Genomic DNA, 11840 nt, shown 5'->3' on the forward strand with positions numbered 1-11840 from the left:
CACCATCGGGGATTGCGGAAGACGTATCCTCACGATTTTTTTCATTTTCCTAATTGCACAGACAGAATGATGACCTTTATTCCCATATCAGTCATTATCCTAGGAAAATGTTTGGAAAATGTTTATTTTCCTTCCAGCGGCCTTGGAAGAATGCCCTGAAAATAGCAGTTTTGGGGATGAAAATTGCTTTTAGTGACGGTTTTCACTAAAAATGACGTTTCCACAGAAAATATCAAAATCGTCTGTCGTTCGAAGACAAGTCACCCCTATCCATCGGAAACATTGAATCGGCTGAAAAAGGATGTTTGGAAAAGCGCTATTGCCTTTCTGGGAACGAGTCAGGTCGGCCCCGAAAGGTAAAAAACAACTCCGAACCGAGACCTTAATGATTTCAGTGCTATCGTTTTAACATATTGATTTTTTCTGAATGTATTCCTATGTTTAATCATTATTTCATGTTATGACCTTTATTTTATCATCTGTACCCCTATGGGCTCTCTTGGAAATCAGCCTTTTTGGCTGAAGAGACTACCCATACGTTTCAAGATGAATAAATAAATAAATAAACTTCTGCCACTAGCCTGGATAGGGTGGCAGGTGGCCCAAGTTGGCAGAAGTTTCTCAGAAGTTAGGTAACGTCACCCACGGGAGAACAGTTATGGAGTAAACTTCGCTAACTTTATTTTTTAGAAATGACAGGATGGCTTACGGAAAATCCCGATGTGCGGCCTGATGCCCTGTATGGTGTTCGGGAACCGGTGCGCTCGCCCTCTGACGTCGCACCCGGTTCGCGAACGCCATTGTCGGGCTAGAGCCGGCTGATCTATTCGCGTCGACGGGCATTTCCGCTCTTAGACCAAGGACTTCAAGGACTTCAATCACGGAAAGAGAAGGATTAAAAAGCAGACTGGGGCGCAGGTTTCCGTGCGTGCGCCCACCAATCTCTAATACGCTGCTACTACGTGGCTCACCAGGTACTTTGCTGGGCTGTGTTGTGTGCGCAACTTCGTTTGCCCTGATTTGTATGCGGCTGGCCCGGCTACTCGCTCGGCAAGGCTTTTTACGTGTAAGCAGCCTGCGTTGGTTGGCGGTGTGGCGTAGCCGTCCCCACGAGGCTTACAAAGTAATGCGAGCCCATTGGTCAGCCAAATTGATGAGATTAGCAGGGCAGGGCAGGGCAGAAGCCGTGTCAGGGTCGGCGCCTGATGACCCAAATTAGTGCCTGATGACCCAAATTAGTGCCTGGTGACCCAAATCAATGCCGAAAGATCCAAATCAGTGCCTGATGACCCACGTTTTGTAACGTATGAGAGAGATGGGTGGGCGCACGCATGGAATCCTTCCTCCTGGCGGATTTTCGGCTTTCTTGCTTTCTTCAAAAAATATTTCTTTTTTGCTAGCTTTATTTCTTTCTCCGTTTTCACCCCATACAGACAGCGTTTACAGTAACTATGGGATAACGGTGTGCACCGTTAGTCAGTAGTAACTGGGCTGAGATGTCCTCCTTTCCTCCGGAGATGACAGCGTTAGTCGATAAAGTCGGGCCAGGAGTAACGGCGGATCGTATGGTGGCGGGCTAGTGGAGGCACGATGCATGTCGGGAATGACGGGAATGACCCCAGCTAGAGAAGTGACCTCAAGATGGCCGCTCTCGGATCGCAGCCCAGTCCTCGGCGCTTTGAGGAGCTAGCGTACTGGAACAAACGCCTGGATCTACCCTTCCAAACATATTCATTTCACTTAACCCCAACTGCAGGTAAGTTAGGTCTTACTCCAGGTTCCACTTAACCCGTTGATGACAATTACGCATGGAACTATCCTTCCAAACCAAGGAGGTTTATTTATCTATAGGTTCAGCATGCATGTACGTACAGTACATGCCAGGGTTACCCAACTAGCCGGAGACTATTACTATGGGTTAACCATTACTATGTTGGTTATTATATCCTGGCATTCATCCCTGTCTTAGCAAGCAAGGAGGTTACTTCAGATTTTAATAATCTTGATCTTATAATTAGCCTCCATCGTAGACTTCCTGGAATGTCAGCATATACATTTGATATATTTGGGGTGATGTAACGTGATTTCTTTATGCCGGCTTAGGGTGTTTCACCGCCAAGGGACTTATGTTGCCTTAAAGTTAAAGTGGGCATTAGTATGGACCTTTGGCCCATGTAAGAAATCGTGTACCCCCCCCCCCCCCGAAAAAAATACTAGAAGTATACGCCGCTGTTGCATGAGCACTTTCAGAGGCTACCCTGCCTTACCTAATCTCCCAGCAGATCTATCAGTGGCAAGGCAGTATAAACAGGGACAACCAGTATCCCATTAGCTGCAACCAGTTTCAAAAATGCAAATACAGTAGATGCCACTTAATTGTGCAACAGATTAAAGCACACTACATTAAATTGCACCGAATCCCAAACTGGGTCCCATTCTCTCTATTGTTAGTGACTCCGCATATCTGCGCGGCGCATTGTCACTTATGCCGGATAACTGCACCAATTTTTGTGTGCTTACAAGTTCATACAGCACACTGAGGTTTATAAACTATCATATAGCTAGATTTTGTTGACCAATCAGAAGGCTCCATCTGCAGGTCTGTAATCTTCATTTCTGTGGCTTTGTAAACTTCTTACGGACCCGCGGGCCTTTAAACTTTGTACGGACCTGCGGGTCTTTAAACTTTGTACGGACCCACAGGTCTTTAAACTTGGTACGAACCCGCCAAATGGAACACATGTTCCATTTGACCGGGTTACCAGAGGTCACGTTGCAGGAACACACGAGCAAAACGTCCATTATTGCATGAGGAGGGGGTGAAATATGCTGTATTTCTTCGGTAGCAAACATCAGCCTTTCTAGTTACAGGTTTGGGTAGCAAAACCTTTGCTGGTTTTGTCGGCATGTGTGGTGGCCGCCATCTTGATTTTGTGACGTGGCAGGGTAGCCATACCATTTCATTGGAAGGGGTCATTTTTTTGGGCCGCTAGCGTTCTCTCTATTTTTGATATAACAAATTGGCACACAGCTATCACACAGTCAACTCAAATAAAAGAAAGAAAAAAAACAATTCATATTTATAACTAGAAAGGCAACATTTGCACGAGCAAATACATCATGTATCGCAGATTTCCCTCCCCATGCAAAAAGCGACTGTTCTAATGCAAAAATGGAGCATTCCAAAATAACATTTAACTATTATAAAGTAAGAACATATCAACGTCATCCAGGCTAACGTTTGTTGTATGTCTGCAATGTTGGTATTTGAATAAAGAATTGAATTGAAGACCAGTCAGATCTCTCCAGTCTGAAACCCTATGCATGGATGGGCTCTTCCAGGCACCCACATTCATACTGGACCATTCAAAAAACAAACTGGACCTTTTTAATAATCAACCAAGCTCAAAATTGAATTTTTGAAAATGTCCCCCTCATACAAGAATGGACTCTTCCAGCGGTGTATGGACCAACACATACCATGCAATTTCAGAACTAGAATCCTGCTGAAGATCTAGATTTCTTCTGTGGAAGAACTTCCGCAATCCGAGAGTCCAGACAATTTTTTATTACGCAACCAACAGTACTTCGGAAGCAACTGAGGTTTTGCAAAAATTTCACGAATTTCTGCTAAACCTACTCAAGATCTCTGATGCATGTTTCGTGATCATGACCGGTACTGTAACACAGACACTTTCCACCATTAAGAACATGTTACTTAAGAAAGGATTCACAACCATTTTTTCCCTTTTTTTCATATATATAGGACTGAATTAGATAATTGTATTGTATAAGGATGGCCCACCATCCTGGATTATTGTTCATTGAAAGACCCCCCCCCCCCTCCAGACTCCAATGGTTCAAACCACTATGATTCAGAACTTACAGCCATACCATCTTGTCTTTACCCACTCTGCCCTACTGTGCAGAGACTATTTCATTGTTAGGAATCAACAAAAGAAAAAACTTCGAAACAATCAACTGCCAACATACAGGGCTCCTTGTTTTGCCCTCTTCATATATTCGTTGTAAGGGATTATATATTGCATTTGTCATTTTGCATGGTGGGCAGGTGTCCAGCAGCTCTGTGTATGAGGGAGCTTCAGGCATAAGCTTCAAGCGCCAAACGTCTGCATGTAAAGCTTAAGGAAATGACCCAACACACTTATCGAGAAGAGTGGGGGTGACCCGGTGTGATTGTCCAAAAACGATAGCTGTAGCAAAGCCACATTGCAATGCCACTAGCTGCTTGAAAAAGCATCATGCTTTACCCAATATGCATTATTAGTAGTGAGGAGATTTTATAAACATGCTGTGTTCTGTTATAGGACTATTCAAACACGTGACAGCATTTCGGAAAAAGTGGCTACCCCAGGGCTTAGCTAGTGGGGTGGGCGCCTACCCTTTCTAGGCTTTAAGGCTATGCATGGGGGTTTGGCCTCTTATGGAATTTACCTTGAGGAGAAACTGGGTCAAGCCTCGGGTAGGCTGGAGTAAGGAGGTTAGATATTTAACCTCCTTGGCTGGAAGGAAGGCAACTGCTGGGGGGGATGGGGTAAGGAGATTACTAAGTATAGTGCTTGATCTAAAGCTGTGTACCGGTACACTGTATGGATACAGTACCGGTTACAATCAATTAGGGTACAGGTCCAAAATACCTGAACCCTGGTGGACCAGTACTGGACAGGTACTAATCAGGTCAAGCCTGACTCAGGGGATGGCCACTTTGACAGATGAAATTACTATGAAATTACTCTGGCAGTGCACTAAACTAAAGCCACATCTACATAATATACTCCAGCACATAAAACACATTTGCAAGGCTGGAGTCAAGTTTTCATCTCTGTTTTTGTAAAAAATAGTACCTAGCACAGATGAATATTATGTTGTTACCAGTTCAAACATGCTTTTGTTCTTATTGAAAATCTACCATTTTCCGAACAAGTAGTTTAGGTACAGGTTCAGGTGTGGACCTGTACCTAATATAAACCCGTGTACCCGTACCTGTACCTAAAATAGGTACACAGCTAAAGCTTGGTCGCAGCAATATGAAGAACTCCACCAATACTACTAAGTGGTAGAAAAGCCACCAATTTTGGATTCTTTATAAACAAAATTCTAAGTCAATGGAATGGAATGGAATGGAATGGGAGGGGAGGGGAGGGGAGGGGTACAAGGGAAAGTAAAGAAAGCTGGAAGTTTGATGGGCCAGGCAATGAGTGAGGCTCTGTAGACTGTATGACACAAACATAACAGAATTGTCTCACACCTTGAATACAGATATACAGACTGTATTTAATTTAGTGTTTGTGAGTATGTGTGATACTGGTAGTGTGCATGTCTTTATGAGTATTGGTATATAATATGTTGTGTGCTTGTGTGCTTGTTGAATCTATACTGTGTGTGTGTGTGTGCATGTCACCACGCCCATCATAGGTCCATCAATATCATCAGTTTCTCCAGCCTACCCATAGATTGCTCCATCTTTTTCTAAAAGAAATTCCATTACAGGCCAAACCCCCATGAATAGCCTTGGGGCCATTTTTCGGGAACCCAACATGTGACATATGTAACTGAGAAAGAGAGGGACATTGGGGCCACAGCAATTTAATTTGTTGGTTCTCAGATTTTTTTGAAATATGCTTAAGTGGAAAACATCTTCTTAGTGTTGAACTCAGTTGGTCTTTATTTCTTTAATAATCCTGCAAACTGTTCCCTGTTACCATAAAGCAGCATGCCTCGTCCTAAGTCTGATCTGATGATGTTTCCTGTTATACCTGTCCTGGTATTTATTGGATTATTCCCATCCATACACAGTTTCCTTTAGTTTAAAAGTCAGTAGTATTGTCAGAAAGCTAAACATGATCCATTCCCACAGTATAGTGACTATATAGTCTATGATGCAATTGTCCTAGTGACCCACAAAGCACTGTGCACTGTTTCATCCTTGGACAAGGATCCCATCACTATCTATGGTGAAAGATATTCAGACTCATTATGATCAGATTTTGTGCTCCAAATTTCACCTAAATTACATGTAACACAACATGTACTGTGATATTTCATATCATACAATTTTTCAACAGGATTTGAATGGTCCGAATACTAGTATCAAGCTCTGTGGGGGAAGGGGGCTTACCTCAGGATTAATCCTGATTCTGACCATTCATCTCTATACCAGGAATCCTGAATAGGAATCAATCTCTGACTCAGTGCCTGGGTAAACCCTGGTTCACAACTCCTGGTATGAACAGAGTCTATGATCTGTTACTTATATGTACAGTATGTACTTGCCCTTCAGTGTAAATTAACTTTTACCTTTACAAGTATGCAGGGGCAGCTGGTTGTACTATAGCCAATAAGCCAGCTTGCCCTGTATTCATACATACAGTGGTACTCAACAGACAATATCTTATTCCATTTTATAGTAAAGTAAAATTGTGGGAAAGAGCAAATTTTCACACAGGAAAGAGCATATCTAGCTGCATGCATGTAAATTCAGTCTGTCCTGAAATGAAGGACTTGGTAGTTAAAATGACAATGATACACTTACTACTTTATCAGTCTATTTTACAAGCTGAAATAAATCCAAATACACTGAGTCACTCACCCTTCCTTTTAAATAACATAGTGATACATACACATTAGTATGCAGATAATTGAGGCTGTTTACCACAGTGGTACAAAACAAATCAATTTCTGTATTGGTGTGTTTGAAAATTGTGTGTGTGTGTGCGTGTGTGTTTGGATAAAAATTTATATATATATGTGTGTGTGTTTGAATATATATGTGTGTGAATGAGTGCATGTTTGTGTGAATTTGTGTAATTGTGGGTGTTTGAGTGTAGCTGTGTGTGTGTGTGTGTGTGTGTGTGTGTGTGTGTGTGTGTGTGTGTGTATGTATGTGTATATGTGTGTGAAAATGAGCATGTGTGTGTTTATAATGTGTGTGTGTGTGTGTGTGTGTGTGTGTGTGTGTGTGTATATACATATATATAAATGTTTGTGTGAATATGAGCACAAGTATTTTTGTGTGTGTGTTGACAAATCTAGATCAGAGTTCTTGATGAGTGAGCAGTCACAGGGACAAGCGTCAAAGGCTTAACTTGCCAAGACTATTCTCTGTAGTGTATTTGTCTTTATAGTTGTCATAACATTATAAGACATTAAACCTTCACCTTTTTGTTCTTCTTTCTATAGGTGCTGAGGCTGCTGACAATATTCAACCCAGGCAGCCCATCAATGTCCTATATCATGTATATGTACACATGAGATGACAACAATGGATTACCTTATTCAACTGCATGGAGGAGTCATGTATCAACACCAACCAAGTCCTATCTTTTATCATGCATTGAGGCTTAAACAATACATTGAGTCTGTCTAACAGCTAGTAAAAGTTTACCCATGTAGAAATCCTTCCTGCAATTTAATTTCAATATGAAAACAAATGTGATGATGATAATGTTAGAGCGGGTGACAAAATGTAAATTCGAGGCAAGATTGTGATGTGACTCTCTTTTGTGTATTGTTATTTTTGATTTGTATGTTGATGATGTACGAGCCCCCTTTCTTCGTGGAATCGATGGCAACATCAGGCTGACAAACTGATTAAAAAAACATTTAAAAAATTCCCTGTGCACTGTACATGTGTATGTAGTTATTACAATGGCAATGACTCTGATCCAGATGCTTTGAAAATTCATAGGTCTTTACTAGATTGAAGATGTATCATTAATGCATAGTTGTGGGCACCCAGTTTGCGTGTCTCTTATAAGTATCAGTCATTATGCATTACAGGATTACAGTAACCTGTCAGTAAGTGCAATTGTTCAAGTATTTGACAGCTTTCTTTGTACCCATGCATGTATTTCTATATGTAATAACACAGTACATAACCAATTTCAATTGCATTGTTGTTTAAGCTACTAGTTATCCTTTAGACTGTTATCATAACAGAAGTCAATGAGAGTGAGGGTGACCCCGAAAAGGCACGTGGAAAAAGCATGTCAGTGGCACCACAGTTATGACTGATTCAACAAGGAAGCCAAAAGTCTCTGTTATATATATATATATATGTGTATGTTTGTATATATGTTCTATGAATACAGCTGTCATCATGGTTGAGCCTATTAAGAACATCATTGGTCTGACTCTGACTGAAGAGAATATATCAAAAGATGGAATCAACTCATAGAATGGTTAGAAATAGTACCATATATGTCTGTGTTGTTTTCAACTTTGATTTGATCCTTTTTCATGCCTAGTCCTTTGAGTGACACATGTGTAGAAATAAGTTGCTAAAACTGTATAAAGCATATAGTGTATCTGTATATTCGGCTCAATATTTTGTATTCTGTTGGTAAGTGTAATACTGAATGGTCCGATATTACTGTAAGTTTGCTTCTCCCATAGGAGTATTCTTGTTTCTTTCACTGAAACTTTATGTTCACTGTTTTCACGGTTATCTCTGTACCATGAACTTATCATTAAAAAAAAAAACTGTTGTAATTATTTATGAGTCCTTCACACATCCTTTCTGTAGATCACTTGCTGCCACCGTGAAGTTTGGGTTCAATGAAAATGTCAATTTTCCTTACACTGTCAAATTGTGCTACTGTGAAGATAAAGTGAATTACAGGAGTACCAGTAACACTTATGTTTTAGAACAGCTATTAAAACTGTACTAGCCCTATTCACTCTATTGCTTCCAATAGCTTTTGTGTGCATTGTACATAGCTATATTTTATTTCGAAAACGTCACATAGCTTCTTGAGTTATGCTGCGAAACCACATACATACGTACAAACATACATAAAAATTCTAGAATAAATGGCCTCTTGGCGAAGGTAACAATAAATATTTTGGTATTCAGAAAAGCTATCTGACACCTGTCGAGTGTCATGTGATAGGCACAGTGTTTTGAAAACCTGTGGAGTCATGGTCAAGTGCGTTTTCCGTCATAAATCAGGAAGAAATGGATACTTTTCAATCAAAATTTCATAAAAGTAGGGTAATATGCTCATCTAGAGTGAGTTCAGTGTAATTACTGCTGTCTTTCTGAGTGTTTTCACCCAATGTTTCAGCTTGCGTTTAAAAGTTGTGCCATAAAGTATGATTTATTATCGGAAAGTCAACTGTTAGTAACTCCATTACCAATTGTACTCATCGCTTCGGAATTCATACAATGACTGCCATGAATATGTCAGCTAGATTCCTTGCATTCCAAGAGTTCCCAGTCTCGGGCAAAGCGAGGCCGCTATCTTTCACATTGACTTATCTAGCTCGATTTTCGGAACTGCGTTTTCCTTCATAAAAGAAGAAGGAGGTGATATTTGTAGATGAAACTTTTACAAAAGTAGGTCAATATGCTCATCTGTCTGTGCTTTTAGCAGTTTTGCTATTCCACGTTTCTGCTTGAGGATATAGATTATCAAAATATCGTTATTTTGCAGCACGGTCAAACGGAAAGGTCCGACATCATAAAAATGATGCAACTTAGTGATTTACATCGTGAAATTGACACAATTTTTCATATAAATCTGCTGAAAACGTTTCGGTGGTATCAACCATTCCTTTCTGAGTGTTTGCACTCAATACTTAAGGAGAAATGTAAACTTTTATCGTAGGGAAAGTGTTGCCAGAAAGCAATAATTCAATGAACGAAAATCAACTGTTAATAACTCAGTAACCAGTAGCGGTAAACGCATGGGAATTCATACAACGACTCAGTAAGCTTCCACGAACATTTCGACCAAATTTGAGAGAAATCCGTTGTTTTCTAGGGGAGATTTGAAAAGCCAAGACGCCCAGTCTTGCGAAAACCGAAGCCGCCTTACAACGGCTGTCTTCCGCATAGACAATTCTGTGTAGATTTGAGCCGCACCTAACGGAACTCCACTTTGCTTTGTAAAACGAGAAGGAAGTGCTAATTTTCGATGAAACTTTCACAGCAGTAAGCTAATATGTTGATCTATCTTCGATATTAATACTTTTGCCCTCCCGTCATTCTTCTTGAGAATATACGCAATCTATCTGTCTTCATTTTTAACCTACAGTCGTGTACAGCACAACGCATTGTATTACTTGCGTTCATTGCCGAGTTTAAACCTTTTTTTCATCAATGATGATGTAGAAAATTAGTAAAAAATCGTTATTTGATTTTTCGATCTTCCTAAATCCTTTTTGATACGTTTGAAAAAGTATATTTCCAAAAAACAGTTTATGGTATCCTAGCGACTTTTCACTGAAGCGCATGAATCAACTGACGTGGCGCTGTTAGCATGTGTTATTGCCGTCTATATTTCCAAGCGACTTTTGACTGAAGCGCATGAATCAACTGAATTGGCACTGTTAGCATGTGTTATTGCCGTCTATATTTCCGCTAACGTCATCGAATTTAAAAAAAAAATCTAATTTTTCATTCAGGGTGGTCCCCCTAGAATATGTCACATCAAAATGAATATTTCTGTGACCGGCATGTCTGGACAGACTCAATGACACCCTTGTTGGCTGAATCTGCAACGTCATCGAAATTTTTTTTAAAATCTAATTTTTCGTTCAGGGGGGTCCCCCTAGAATTTATTACATCAAAATTAATATTTCTGTGACCGGCATGTCTGGACAGACTCAATGACACCCTTGTTGGCTAAATCCGTTACCGTCATCGAAATTCCAAAAATTCTAATTTTCCATTCAGGGGGGTCCCCCTAGAATTTATTACATCAAAATGAATATTCCTGTGACCGGCATGTCTGGACAGACTCAATGACACCCTTGTTGACTGAATCAGTTACCGTCATCGAAATTCCAAAAATTCTAATTTTCCATTCAGGGGGCCCCCCTTTGAATTAATTGCATCAAAATGAATATTTCTGTGACCGGCATGTCTGGACAGACTCAATGACACCCTTGTTGGCTGAATCTGCAACGTCATCGAAATTTTTTTTAAAATCTAATTTTTCGTTCAGGGGGGTCCCCCTAGAATTTATTACATCAAAATGAATATTTCTGTGACCGGCATGTCTGGACAGACTCAATGACACCCTTGTTGGCTAAATCCGTTACCGTCATCGAAATTCCAAAAATTCTAATTTTCCATTCAGGGGGCCCCCCTTTGAATTAATTGCATCAAAATGAATATTTCTGTGACCGGCATGTCTGGACAGACTCAATGACACCCTTGTTGGCTGAATCTGCAACGTCATCGAAATTTTTTTTAAAATCTAATTTTTCGTTCAGGGGGGTCCCCCTAGAATTTATTACATCAAAATGAATATTTCTGTGACCGGCATGTCTGGACAGACTCAATGACACCCTTGTTGGCTAAATCCGTTACCGTCATCGAAATTCCAAAAATTCTAATTTTCCATTCAGGGGGGTCCCCCTAGAATTTATTACATCAAAATGAATATTCCTGTGACCGGCATGTCTGGACAGACTCAATGACACCCTTGTTGACTGAATCAGTTACCGTCATCGAAATTCCAAAAATTCTAATTTTTCGTTCAGGGGGGTCCCCCTAGAATTTATTACATCAAAATGAATATTTCTGTGACCGGCATGTCTGGACAGACTCAATGACACCCTTGTTGGCTGAATCCGTTACCGTCATCGAAATTTAAAAAAAATCTAATTTTCCATTCAGGGGGGTCCCCCATAGAATTCAGTACATCGAAATGAATATTTCTGTGACCGGCATGTCTGGACAGACTCAATGACACCCTTGTTGGTTAAATCCGTTATCGTCATCGAAATTCAAAAAAATCTAATTTTTCGTTCAGGGGTGCCCCACTTGAGTTTCTTTGGTCAAAATGTACGTTTCTGTGACCGGCATGTCT

The 11840-nt window shown here is 40.5% G+C and overlaps 1 long non-coding RNA gene across 1 annotated transcript; it reads left to right on the forward strand.

Moving 5' to 3' along the window:
- Positions 1 to 1490: 1490 nt before the first annotated feature.
- Positions 1491 to 8695, forward strand: LOC136432314 (uncharacterized). Its single transcript, XR_010755505.1, has 2 exons — positions 1491 to 1756; positions 7201 to 8695. It is a non-coding gene; the product is annotated as an uncharacterized lncRNA (long non-coding RNA).
- The last annotated feature ends 3145 nt before the right edge of the window (positions 8696 to 11840 follow it).

This window comes from Branchiostoma lanceolatum, chromosome 4 (assembly GCF_035083965.1).
Source record: "Branchiostoma lanceolatum isolate klBraLanc5 chromosome 4, klBraLanc5.hap2, whole genome shotgun sequence".
NCBI classification, from domain to species: Eukaryota; Metazoa; Chordata; class Leptocardii; order Amphioxiformes; family Branchiostomatidae; genus Branchiostoma; species Branchiostoma lanceolatum.